Genomic DNA, 13619 nt, shown 5'->3' on the forward strand with positions numbered 1-13619 from the left:
GTAAAGGCAGATGCCCAAAGCGGCACGTGTAGCTGAAGTTTGTTTACAGCGGCTGGAGGCCATGCTGTACATATTCCGTCTCTCTTCTCTTTATCTCTCTCTGCTTGCAAGTAAATAATTTCCTTAAAATATTTATTTATGGCTGCAGAGATGGCTTAGTGGTTAAGGCATTTGCCTGCAAAGCCAGAGGATCACTGTTTGATTCCCTAGGACCCACATAAACCAGATGCAAAAGGGGACGGTGCATGCATCTGGAGTTTGTTTGCAGTGGCTGGAGGCCTGGCGTGCCCATTCTCTCTCTCTCTCTGCCTCTTTCTCTCTTTCAAATAAATAAATATATATATATATAAAAGCAGGAGCCAGGCATGGTAATGCATGCCTTTACTCCCAGCACTCGGGAGGCAGAGGTAGAAGGATCACTGAGAATTTGAGGCCACCCTGAGCCTACATAGTGAATTCCAGGTCAGCCTGGACTAGAGTAGAAACCTTACCTCAAAAAATATATATATTTATTTATTTGAGAAATGGGAAGCCGGGCATGGTGGCCCACGCATTTAATCCCAGCACTTGGGAGTTAGAGGTAGGAGGATCACCATGAGTTCGAGGCCACCCTGAGAATACAGATAATACAGAGTGAATTCCAGGTCGGCCTGGGCTAGAGTGAGACCCTACCATGAAAAACCAAAGGAAGAGCAGATACACGGGTACGTCAGGGCCTTTAGCAATCGCAAACGAACTTGAGATGCATGTGCCGCATTGTGCATCTGGCTTTTCGTGGGTACTGGGGAATCGAACCTGGGTCCTTAGGCTTCATAGGGAAGCACCTTAACTGCTAAGCCATCTCTCTAGCCCTAATTTTTTTTTTTTTTTTCCCAAGGAAAGCTTTGGCTTAGAAGCTGAGAATGGAGCTTTGGGCAGAAGCATAGCAGAGGGGCAGAAACAAGGGAAAACAGTGAAATGGTCTTCTGGAACACAGGAAGCATGGAAGAGCAAGAGGAGTTAAGAAGAACAGTGTTAAACTCAACGTGTAATCCCAGGGTACCTCCAAAATTTGAAGATTTTCTCACACTTGTGTCCTTTGTCTCATGACTATGAAAAATTAGGAACACAGACAACAAGGAAGTTTACTGAGAAAAAGGTGAAACGTTCCAGAATTTCAGAGCAAACATGCTTAGGATTCCAGCTGGCATCCAAAGAAGAGAGGAAGAAGAAGGAGAAAAGTTGCACTTTCTGATTTAGAGGCACCGAAGTGGGCAGACTTAGCAGTGAGGGTCTGCAAGCCACTGCCCGAGGGAGGAAACATGGGGGATAAATATGTGAGGTTCAGGAGTGACCAAGACCACGGAGACCACTCAGAGGCAAAGACGGAAGCTCTTATTCAGGAAAAGCACGAGCCGCCAGGACTGACTCTCAAGAGCGGAGCAGTCGACTTGGGATAGCAGACAGTGGGCTATATAGAGCTTTTCAGCTGGGGGAAGGTGAGGAAAGGGGAAGTTAAAAAAAAAAAAAAAAAAAAGGTTTCCTTAGGGGAGATCTGAGAGAACCAGGGTGCGGCAGCAGAAGTTAACCAGGTGAGTTACAAAATGGGAGGGCAGGCAAGCATGACCTGGGAGCATTGTAAGGCAAGGAAGGGATAAGGGTGAGGCTGTTCCTTGAAGAATGTGGATGACCCACTTCCTTATATGTCTGCCACATCCTACTGTGACTCCATTTTTTTTTTCAAATTTTTATTAACAACTTCCATGATTATAAAAAATACCCCATGGTAATACCCTTCCTCCCCCCACTTTCCCCTTTGAAATTCCATTCTCCAGCATATCCCCTCCCCATTCAATCAGTCTCTCTTTTATTTTGATGTCATGGTCTTTTCCTCCTCTTATGATGGTCTTGTGTAGGTAGTGTCAGGCGCTGTGAGGTCATGGATATCCAGGCCATTTTATGTCTGGAGAAGCATGTTGTAAGGAGTCCTACCCTTCCTTTGACTCTTACATTCTTTCCACCACCTCTTCCGCATTAGACCCTGAACCTTGGAAGGTGTGATCGAGATGTTACTCAGTACTCCAATCACTTCTTTCCAGCACTATGATACCTTCTGAGTCATCCCAAGGTCATACCATCTGAAATGAGAAGATTCTCTACCCAAAGTGAGAGTAGCATTAATATAAGGGTATGAATATGAAGAGAAGTGCTTACTGGGCAGTTTGATAAGCATAGTATATACATTTTTCCAGACATCAGCAGATGTTACACCCCCAGGGCTCATGACTACCCCTGTTTTAACTTTTCAGTATCAGGGATGTGTTTCCCCCCATGGAGTGGGCCTCCAGTCCAATTGGAGGGCAGTTGGTTTCCACCACGACAGATGTGCCACTATTGCACCCGTTGGTTCATTTGGCCTGGCTGGCCAATTATAAGGCTTGCAGTGTCCACTGTTGAGTATCTTCATTGGTGATTTCTCTTTCTCCCATTGAACTACACGCAGAATGGCTTCTTCCAGCTTTCTGTCAGCTGGTCTACATGGAGGAGGTCTTCAGCTCAGTTCCAGCAAGATTTCTCAGTGGCCTTGCAGCCCACATATGTGGAGTCTTCAGCAATAGGGTCTTACCATCTATTCCTGGTAGGAAACCAAGGGTTTCAGCAATGGCCCATAATGTTTTGGGTGCATCAGGGATGTCCCTGACCAACAATTCACTGGAGGTATCCCATCCCAGGCACTGAAATTTTTCTAACAGCGATCTATGGCTCCTGAGTGCTCCATGGTCCGAAACCAGAGGATTCCATATGATTTATTTGCATCCTTTTAGATTTTGATTAGCCCTCCCTCCACCTTTCCTTTATGCAGTCTCTTCCCCTTACCTCACTTTGGGCCTTTCACCCCTGTTAATATATCCTTCTACTTACATATATACAATACTAACCTATCAAGTACCCTCCTCCCTTCCTTTCTATTCCCTTTGTATCTCCTTTTTAACTCACTGGCCTCTGCTACTGAGTTTTTTCCTTCTCACACAGAAGCCCAATCATCTGTAGCTAAGACCCACATATGAGGGAGAACATGAGGCACTTGGCTTTCTGGGCCTGGGTATAATCCTTTCCAGATCCACCCATTTTCCTGCAAATTGCATAACTTTGTTTTTCTTTACCGCTGAGTAGAACTCCATTGTATAAATGTGCCACATCCTCATTATCCACTCATCATTTGAGGGACATCTAGGCTGGTTCCATTTCCCAGCTATTATGAAATGAGCGGCAATAAACATGGTTGAGCATGTACTTCTAAGGAAATGAGACGAGTCCTTAGGATATATGCCTAGGAGTGCTATAGTTGGGTCATATGGTAGATCAATTTTTAGCTGTCTTAGGAACCTCCACACTGATTTTCACAATGGCTGGACCAGATTGCATTCCCACCAACAGTATAGAAGGGTTCTGTGGGGCTGGAGAGATGGCTTAGCAGTTAAGGGCTTGCCTGTGAAGCCTAAGGACCCCGGTTCGAGGCTCAGTTCCCCAGGTCCCACGTTAGCCAGATGCACAAGGGGGCGCACGCGTCTGGAGTTCGTTTGCAGAGGCTGAAAGCCCTGGCACGCCCATTCTCTCTCTCTCCCTCTATCTGTCTTTCTCTCTGTCTGTCACTCTCAAATAAACAAATAAACAAAAATAAAAATATATATATATATATATATATATATATATATATATATATATATATATATTAGAAGGGTTCTGTGACTCCATTTTTGTCCAGACCTAACAATATACACATTATGCCATTAAGATGATACCATCCCTCTACCTCCTTATCTATTTTTTTTTTTTTTTTTGCTGGTTTTGCTCAGGCTGACTTGGAATTCATTAAGTATTCTCATGGTGGCTTCAAACTCACTGTGATCTTTCCACCTCTGCTGGGATTAAAGGCATGCACCACCGTGCCTGGCTAGGATTAACTCTTAAGGAGAGGACCATAGCTCTGAAAATTCCACCCTCTTCCCTTTCTAGTGGGATTTTTAAATTCTATGGGACAATTGTGACGTTTCCTTTCTTTATTTTGTTTATTTTTATTTATTTATTTGAGAGGGACAGACAGAGAGAGAAAGAGGCAGATAGAACTGCAAACAAACTACACATGCATATGTAGTTCCTGGGGAATTGAGGCAAGAACCAGAGTCCTTAGGCTTCACAGGCAAGAGTTTAACTGCTAAGTCATCTCTCCAGCCCAATGTTTCCTTTTTTTTTTTTTTTCTTTTTGGTTTTTCGAGGTAGGGTCTCACTCTAGTCCAGGCTGACCTGGAATTCACTATGGAGTCTCAGGGTGGCCTTGAACTCATGGTGATCCTCATACCGCTGCCTCCTGAGTGCTGGGATTAAAGGTGTGCGCCACCATGCCTGGCCAGTGTTTCCTTTTTTTTTTTCTTAAATTTTTATTTATTTATTTATTTGAGAGCAACAGACTCAGAGAGAAAGACAGATAGAGGGAGAGAGAGAATGGGTGCGCCAGGGCTTCCAGCCACTGCAAACGAACTCCAGACACGTGCGCCCCCTTGTGCATCTGGCTAATGTGGGACCTGGGGAACCGAGCCTCGAACCGGGGTCCTTAGGCTTCACAGGCCAGCGGTTAACTGCTAAGCCATCTCTCCAGCCCCAGGGTTTCCTTTTTAATGTAACCAGGAAAAGCAGGAGGTGAGGTCTGTCCTTAGATGACCTCCAACCCTGGTAGTCTGCCTACCTACAACAGTAGGTTTGGAACCTCTGGCCATCAAGAGGCCAAGCTGGGGCTGGAGGGATGGTATAGCAATTAAGGCATTTGCCTGTGAAGTCGAAGGACCCAGGTTTGATTCCCCAGGACCCACATAAGCCAGATGCACAAGGTTGTGCATGCCTCTGGAGTTCGTTTGCAGCAGCTGAAGGCCCTGACACACCCATTCTCTCTATCTGCCTCTTTCCCTCTCTCAAATAAGTAAAATCAAATTAATAATAAAGAGGTCAAGTTGGACAGCGTCCCCTGGTGAGAATTTTATGGAGCTATAGCCAGAAAATCTGGGTTGGAGAACAGATAGTAAGCAGGCTGGCTAAGTGAACTGCCACCAGAAGCAGAATTTTGTTGCACTGCCTTGTCTCTGGAGAAGGAAATGGGTTATAGACAAGGAAACGAGCATTCTAAAAGCCCGGGATTCTGGAAAGTGGGAGGTGCCTGAGATTAGAGCCTCAACCATGCATTTTACCCAGGAAAGCCTAGAAGGGGGAGTATGGGGGTCCTAACCACCTAAACTTGTGAGAGGAGGGGCCTGCAGCTGGAAGCTACAACCGGGCGCACCAGCCATGTAGCTCGCCTCTCCTTTAGCCTTCCTGGCTGATCCCTCCTCCCCGTGCCAACCGTGCCCTTGGGACACAGGTGATGACATGAGAGGAGCAGGGCTCTGCCAGCAGCTGGGACTCAGAGGTCTTTCTAGGGTGGTACTTTGTTGTTAAAGAAGCAGGGCTTGAATCTGCATTTCCTACGCCGTTCCAACCACCAGGCCCAGTGCCAGGCGAGCCACAGATGCAGTCACCCTGGCTTGGCGCATCACAAGGAAGGCAGAGGGCTGGAGAGATGGCTTAGCGGTTAAGCGCTTGCCTGTGAAGCCTAAGGATCCTGGTTAGAGGTTAGAGTCCCCAGGACCCACGTAAGCCAGATGCACAAGGTGTCTCTCTCTCAAGTAAATAAACAAAAAAATTATGTATATACACACACATATACATAGAATAAAAAATAGGAAGACACAGAAAGACCTTTGGCAATCCACGTCATGGAGGAAAGGGAGTCCGTCAATAAATGTTCTCTCTCTTTTTTCTTTTTGGTTTTCCGAGGTAGGGTCTCACTCTAGCTGACCTGGAATTCACTATGCAGGCTCAGGGTGGCCTCGAACTCACAGCAATCCACCTACCTCTGCCTCCCGTGTGCTGGAATTAAAGGCGTGCGCCACCACGCCCAGCTTTTAAATGTCCTCATTTAAACAAGCAGGAAGAAAGTAATAATAAGATGGAGAGAAAGCGCAAGGGAAGCACAAGCGGGATCCTAACCTGCCTGGTGACGTCAGGCACATCTCCCTCTCAAACGCTCCTGCTCAGACGGCGCCACGCTGATTAACCTGGTCAAAAAGATGTCAGGGAAAATTAAGCTGCCGCCCAGATTTGCTTCCAAACAATTTAGCATGCAAATGAGACAGGAGCACCGGGCTGTGGGAAGGGGACCCATGAGGAACACAGCTGGGTCTTGGGGCTACAGAAGAGGGAAGACTCAATCCATGGAGGGGTGGGGGACTGAGCAGAGGTTGTGGGGGGAGGGAGGCTAACCTGTTGGCACCCAGAAGGATTTCCACTGGTACGGGGCTGGGCTGCTACCAGGGTTAGGAGCAAGAGCGCATGCCCCCTCTAGGACGGTGCCAATTCGCAGGAGAGCGTGCCACGCGACAGCCCGAGGACTATTTATTTACATGCATCTGCGCCAGGGTCAGCCCAGGGGACGGCTGCCCAGGGAGCCCCTTCGCGCTGGGCACAGAGGGTACTGCTAGGGTGTCTGGTGGGCAGGAGCAAGCACAGGAACGGCAGACAGCCCTGTGAGGTGGAGCTAGAGGCTTCGGGGCCAGGACCTGTGGCTGAGGCTCAGGACCGACGCGGGGAGCCCGCCCCTCCCCCCAGCCCCCCCAGCCCCCCGGTTGCCCTGCCTTTTCTCCTCCCAGCTGCCCGGGGCTCTCGCCGCGGCTCCAGGACACAAAACAGCTGAGAGATAAACAAACCGCCACCTGCTCCCTCCTCCCCTGTGACACCGCCCCTGTCCCCAAGTCCCACCCCTTCTTCCCCGCACGCTCGGCCTCCTCCCCCCCCCCCCGCGCCCCCCAGAAGCCGAGCTCCCCGGTGGCGCGGCGCCGGCGGCAGCTGCAGCCTGGTCCTCTCTCCCGCTGGCACTGCCTCCCCCAGCTCCCGCGGCCCCACCAATGGCAAATGAGGAACATGTGTATGGAGTCCTGTGAGCCCTGTTTGCAGCCCCCTCCTGGGACCGCTTCAAACAAAACAGTCGAGCTTCTGAAAGTAAGACGTGGAGCTCTGGAACCCCCCAAGGGAAAGAAAAAGGAGGGGTTGCTGACATCCACCCGCCCCGAAACCAGGGTCTGGCCAATTGGCCCAGAGCCCTCTGCCAGGCAGAGGGAAAGGAAAGGGTTAATCTCAGCGGAGATGCCCTAAGCTCCCCTCCTTCCCCCCCACCCCCAATTCGAGACTGCTAGGAAGGCAGACCCTGGAAAGGACAGGGCAACAGGAAACAGCTCCCAGGGGCCAGGAGGCCAAGGCCCCCATGAAACCCTGAATGAAGGTCACCTCATTGTGCAGTCAGTAATGTGGAATAAGAAGCACATGCAGGCGGTGCTCTATTTATTTTTTTGAGGTAGGGTCTGTCTCACTCTAAATTTAGGTTGGCCTGGAGCTCGGTGCAATCTTTCTACCTCGGTGTCCCAAGGGTTGGGATTAAAGTTGTTAAATCCCCAAACCCAGCCCAGAGTATGCTCTTATTAATAAGAAAAATATTGGGCAGAGAGATGGCTTAAGTGGTTAAGGCACTTGTATGCAAAGTCAAAGGACCCAGGTTTGATTCCCCAGTACCCACATAAACCCAGATGCACAAGGTGGCTCATGTGTCTGGAGCTCATTTGCAGAGGCTAGACGCCCCGGTGTATGCATTCTCACCCTCTCTCTCTCTCTGCCACTTTCAAATAAGTAAATTAAAATTTTTAAAAAAAGAGGGGCGCTGGAGAGTCGGTTTAGCAGTTAAGGCACTTGCTTGCAAAACCAAAGGACCTCGGTTCAATCCTCCAGGACCCATGTAAGCAAGGTGGCACATGCATCTGGAGTTCGTTTGCAGTGTCTGGAGGCCCTGGCATGCCCTCTCTCTCTCTCTCAAATAAATAAATAAATAAATTTTAAAGTGAAAAAAATTTTAAAAAAAGAATATTGAATAAGAATAAGCACTGCCGGGCGTGGTGGTGGCGCATGCCTTTAATTTCAGCACTCTGGAGGCAGAGGTAGGAGGATCGTCGTGAGTTCGAGGCCACCCTGAGATTACTGAGCCAGAGTGAGACCTTACCTTGAAAAACCAAAAAAAAAAAAAAAAGAAAGAAAAGAAAAAAATAATAAGCCCTGAGTTGATGTGTTTCATAGGTCCCCAGCCCTTAGGACGGTCACTACTAAAGGCCCCATTGGCTGCCCACCCAGGGCGCTTCATTCCAAACAGTGGGCTCTGTGCCCTAGGGGTAGGATAGAGGCTTTGCTGGCCTTCAGAGTTTGAATCTGTTACTGCTGACCAGGCCACCTTTATGGTACTGTACCTAGTTCCTCAGAACTGTCTTCACTGTTTATGCAGGTCATGGATTTGGTGTTGGATCCAAACAATCATGCCTTTCATGGGCCAACTCCCCCGTCCCTCTTAAGTGCTGGGAATTGCCGCTGGGCAAGAGAGCTCTACCACTGAGCCACACAGCAGCCCTCGATCTTTCCTGAACAGCCCAATGCTGGTTTTGTTGTTGTGTGTGTGTACGAAGAAACAAAAAAGTTGGGCAGGCGACAGAGGTAGGAGGATTGCTGTGAGTTGGAGGCCACCCTGAGACTATGTAGTGAATTCCAGGTCAGCCTGGTCTAAAGACCCTACCTTGAAAAACAAAAATAAAAAAACAAACACTTAAGAGCCCACAGCTGTGTTGAAAACAGTTCATGGCTCTGTGAACTTGAACAGTTTTCTTACTGGTTAAGAAAAAAAAAATGCACATAGAGGATCTGTTTCACAAGCTTGACTTTTTAGTTGAAACTAAATGACAAGGCACTGTAAAGTTCATCTCCAGTCCTCGTTTTACCTTATTTTTGTTTCAAGGTCGGGTCTCACTCTAGTCCAGGCTGACCTGGAATTCACTATGTAATCTCATGGTGGCCTCAAATTCACAGTGATCCTCCTACCTCAAACGTTCTCAGGGCTGGGGTTAAAGATGTGCGCCACCACACCCAGCACCTTGAACTTTTGAGTAAAGTAAAACATAATCTCTGGTCTGGGTTGTAGCTCAGTGGTAGAGCACTCAAATAAATAAATAAAGCAAAGGATGAGTGTAGAGGGGCTCTTGTTTTATTATTATTATTGTGAGATAACGCCATAACTGCTAAGCCATCTCTCCAACCCTTTTTTCTAGGCAGTCTCACTGCAAACCAGGCTGACTTAGCATTCACTGCTTCGTAGCTCCAGGCTGGCCTCCAATTTTCCTTTATTATTTGGGAGAAAGAAGAAGGGAGAGAAAGAGAATGGGCGTGCCAAGGCCTCTGGCCATTGCAAACAGACTCCAGACACATGTGCCCCTTTGTGCATCTGACTTACGTGGGTCCTGGAGAACTGAACCGGGATCCTTTGGCTTTGCAGGCTAACACCTTAACTGCTAATCTCTCTAGCCCCTGTTTTTTTGACATAGGGTCTTGCTCTAGCCCCAGGCTGACCCGGAATTCACTATGTATTCTCAGGATTCTCAAACTGGCCTCAAACTCACAGCAATCCTCCTACCTCTGCCTCCAGAGTGCTGGGATTAAAAGTGTGTGCCACCACACAAGACTTTATTTGAGAGAATGGGCATGCCAGGGCCTCTAGCACCTGCAAACGAACTCCAGAAGGTATGTGCCATCTTTTGCATCTGGATTTATTTATTTTGGTTTTTCAAGGTAGGGTCTCACTCTGGCTCAGGCTGACCTGGAATTCATTATGTAGTCTCAGGGTGGCCTCGAACTCTCAGAGATCATCCTGCCTCTGCCTCCCAAGTGCTGGGATTAAAGGCGTGCGCCACCACGCCCGACTGCATCTGGATTTATGTGGGTACTGGGGAATCGAACCTGGGTCCTTTGGCTTTGTAGGCAAGTGCCTTAACTGTTAAACCATCTCTCTGGCCCTACTTTTTTGTTTTTGGGATTGTTTTACTACTCCGTGACTTAGGCTAATCTTGACTTTAGGATTATCCTGCTTCAATTTCCGAAACAGTTGAAATTACTGGTCTGTTCTTCCAGGCCACCCTGAAGAAAAAAAAATAAAATACTTTTGCTTTACAGTTAAAGGCACACCTCCTTTGAAGGGGCGGAACCAGTTGCCCTCATAATATTGTCACTGAAAACTAGAAGGGTTGACATTTGCCAATCTTTTTTTCTCCCCCAAAGTATGGTTTCACTCACCAGGCTAACCTGGAATTTACTATGTAGTGTTATGGTGGCCTTGAGCTCACGTGATCCTACCTCTGCCTCCCAAGTGCTGGGATAAAAGGCATGCGCCACCACACCTGTTTTTTTTTCTTTTTTTTTTAATTTTTGAAGCAGAATCTCTCTGTAGCCCAGGCTGGCCTTGAAGTCACTATATAACCCAGGCTGGCCTCAAACTCTAAGGAATCCTCATGCCTCAACTTTCCGAGGTGTTGAGATTACACGTGTGCTCCCCCATGCCTGATGATGACAGCCTGTGAAAGCTGTTGTCTTTGCTGGGTACCCTGGCCATTTCTCTTGGCGCTCACCAAGACTCAGGCTGGCCCAAGGACTAGATGGATAGCCTAAGGACTGCTGGACCCTCCCGTTCCAGCTGTGCTCAGGCCTCTCCACAGCCTCAACTGCTCTCCTCCCTCTTGCTCTTCTTTTCTCAATTTTTATTAACATTTTCCATGATTATAAAAATATCCCATGGTAATACCCTCCCCCCACTTTCCCCTTTGAAATTCCATTCTCCATCATATCCCCTCCCCATCTCAATCAGTCTCTCTTTTATTTTGATGTCATGGTCTTTTCCTCCTCTTGTGATGGTCTTGTGTAGGTAGTGTCAGGCACTGTGAGGTCATGGATATCCAGGCCATTTTGTGTCTGGAGGGAGCACGTTGTAAGGAGTCCTACCCTTTGGCTCTTATATTCTTTCCTCCATCTCTTCCGCATTAGACCCTGACTGAGCCTTGGAATGTGTGATCAAGATGTTACTCAGTACTCCAGTCACTTCTTTCCAGCACTATGATACCTTCTGAGTCCTCCCAAGGTCACTGCCATCTGAAAAGAGAAGATTCTCTACCCAAAGTGAGGGTAGCGTTAATATAAGGGATAACTATTAAGAGAAGTGCTTACTGGGCAGTTTGATAAGCATAGTATATACATTTTTCCAGACATCAGCAGATGTTATACCCCTAGGGCTCATGACTACCCCTGTTTTAAGTTTTCACTATCAGGATGTGTTCCCCCCATGGAGCGGGCCTCCTCTCTTCCTCTTCTTTTTCTCTCTCCCTCCCTAACCACCTTCTCTGCTTCTTCCATGAGAAGAAGCCCCTGACAAGGGCATCAGGTTTCAGTTGCCCCTGTCCTGCCTTGGAAGTCACCAGCTCTTTCTGCCTCCCAACCTTGAGCAGGATTACACAGTCAGAGTTGGCTCTCACAGCAGCTGCGGCTCAGAAGGATGCCAGGGCCCTAGGTTGGGCAACCCAGCCAGAAAGGGCTCAGGGGCCCAGAGCTGAAGCTTCCAGCTTGGCTGCCTGGCCTATATGCTCCTCCCCCCACGTACTATGGGAGCAGAGGGCATCCTGGCTGTCCTTGCCAACCTAGGTCACCCAGGGGAGCTCTCTGGCCACCAAGACTCCTGTCCTGGGAAGCCACAGTTCAAGGGGAAAAATTGGAAACACCCTGCTGTTAACAGTTTTGAAGAGCAGGAGTGAGGGTCGGAGGAGCTGAAGGAGGAACCAACTCCCTGTCCTGTGGTTCTAGCCACCAAAATCTCAATGGGAACAACCAGGTGTGGTGGTGCCAATCTGTGATCCCAGCACAAGGGAGGCTGAGGCAGGAGGATCAGGACTTCAAGCTCACCCTCCACTACCTGATTCACTGTTTTCAAAAAACAACAGAACAAGCCGGATCTGCTGGTGCCTGCCTTTAATCCCAGCACTTGGGAGGCAGAGGTAGGAAGATTGCTATTGAGTTTGAGGCTGAGACAGAGAAATTAGGGTTCTGGGGTGCTTCCTGGAACCCCAACCCCCGAGTTCATATCTGCAAATAACCAAAGAAATGGCAATTCCAGATTCAAGAGAATGTTATTTAAAATACCACACTTTGGGCTGGAGAGATGGCTTAGCGGTTAAGGGCTTGCCTGTGAAGCCTAAGGACCCCGGTTCGAGGCTCGGTTCCCCAGGTCCCACGTTAGCCAGGTGCACAAGGGGGCACACACATCTGGAGTTCGTTTGCAGTGGCTGGAAGCCCTGGCTCGCCCATTCTCTCTCTCTCCCTCTATCTGTCTTTCTCTCTGTGTCTGTCACTCTCAAATAAATAAATAAAAAATGAACAAAAAATATATTTAAAAAAATAAAATAAAATACCACACTTTATTCGGATTTTACAAAGGAGTAGAGAAAGGGGAAGGCTGGGAAATAAGGGGAGATAAAGTGGGGAGAAGAGAAGTAGAACCTCATGGGGCCCAAAAGCCCATGTGGGCCATGTATAGTTCAGGAGTCCATTTGACCAGATATGGATTTGGAAAAAAAGCATGGAAAGGAAAAAAGAAAGTTTAAGGAACTCCTGCCATGTGGGGTGTTGGGAGGGGATAAAGAGCCCATGTGGAGAGTAAGGGTTAGGGGGGCCCCCTGGCCCAGCAAAGGGAAAAACGCACCCACAGGTAGTAGTTCCCAAATGATCAGAGAGAGAGCCTGCCCTCCCCTTGCAAAGGTATTTATAACCTTAGTGTGTGGGCTGTCTTTTGGCCCAGGTGAACCAGAGGGCCAGCTGGTTGGTTAGGGCTACAGGCTATCTCAGGAAGAGATTAGCTCTGGCACCAAGTTCGGGGGGCTGAACTTGACCAACCACAGTGTTTAAATCCTATGAAGGACCTCCCTCCCAGGAGGGGGTCCTGATTGTGAAAAAACTGGTCTCCAGGGAACTAGACAAAATATAAGAAGTCAGTTCATCTTGGATTTCTACAAGGGCAAACTTTCCTGACCTTTATACCTCCAGGGGTCCAGTCACCCTAAGGACCCCTCCAAAGCCGTCCTTCGACTATATAATGAATTCCAGGTCAGCCTGGGCTACAGTGAAACCCAACCTCAAAATAATAATAATAATAATAATAAATTAAAAATTCAGTAGAAGAAATGGGGCTCAGTCCGGGAGTGGTGGCACACACCGTTAATCCCAGCCCAGCACATGGGAGGCAGAGGTAGGAGGATCGCCATGAGTTCGAGGCCACCCTGAGACTACATAGTGAAATCCAGGCCAAGCTGAGCTACAGTGAGACCCTACCTTGAAAAAAGAAAAACAAATTAGTCTTACTTAGGAAATTCAGCCTGAGGGCTTTGGTTCAATTTCTCAATACCCACATAAAACCAGATGCACAAAGAGGTGCCTGGATTTCCTTTGTAGTGGCAGAAGCTCTGGTGCCCCCCCTTTTTCTTTCTCCATCTTTCTCTCAAATAAATAAATAAATCTGTTTTTTTTTTTTTCAAGGTAGGGTCTCACCGTAGCTCAGGCTGACCTAGAATTCACTATGTAGTCTCACTGTGGCTTCGAAATCACAGTGATCCTCCTACCTGTCTGCCTCCTAAATGCTGGGATGAAAGGTATGC

The sequence above is a fragment of the Jaculus jaculus genome, chromosome 18 (assembly GCF_020740685.1).
Source record: "Jaculus jaculus isolate mJacJac1 chromosome 18, mJacJac1.mat.Y.cur, whole genome shotgun sequence".
Classification (NCBI taxonomy): domain Eukaryota; kingdom Metazoa; phylum Chordata; class Mammalia; order Rodentia; family Dipodidae; genus Jaculus; species Jaculus jaculus.